Raw genomic sequence first — 296 nt, 5'->3', positions numbered from 1 at the left:
TTTTACAAACAATAGTCGGTAGGCTATGGCCGACTAAGCATAGTTAACAAAATTCAAAAAATAACGCAGATAAATAAGTAAACCAATCACGCGTGAAATAATATGATCGTAACCGAGTATCCGCAAACACCTATGTAAGTATCTAACCCCCGATATAATAGTATGAGTATCTAATCACGAAATAATCACCATGATAGAATCATCACGGTCCAATCATCAGCAACACAATCATCCTGTCATCATCCGACATCTTACTCAAGTCATAATGTAATGCAGTGCAATAATGGTATGAATGT

This window comes from Lycium ferocissimum, chromosome 8, assembly GCF_029784015.1.
Source record: "Lycium ferocissimum isolate CSIRO_LF1 chromosome 8, AGI_CSIRO_Lferr_CH_V1, whole genome shotgun sequence".
NCBI classification, from domain to species: Eukaryota; Viridiplantae; Streptophyta; class Magnoliopsida; order Solanales; family Solanaceae; genus Lycium; species Lycium ferocissimum.
This window is presented reverse-complemented; position numbering follows the sequence as displayed.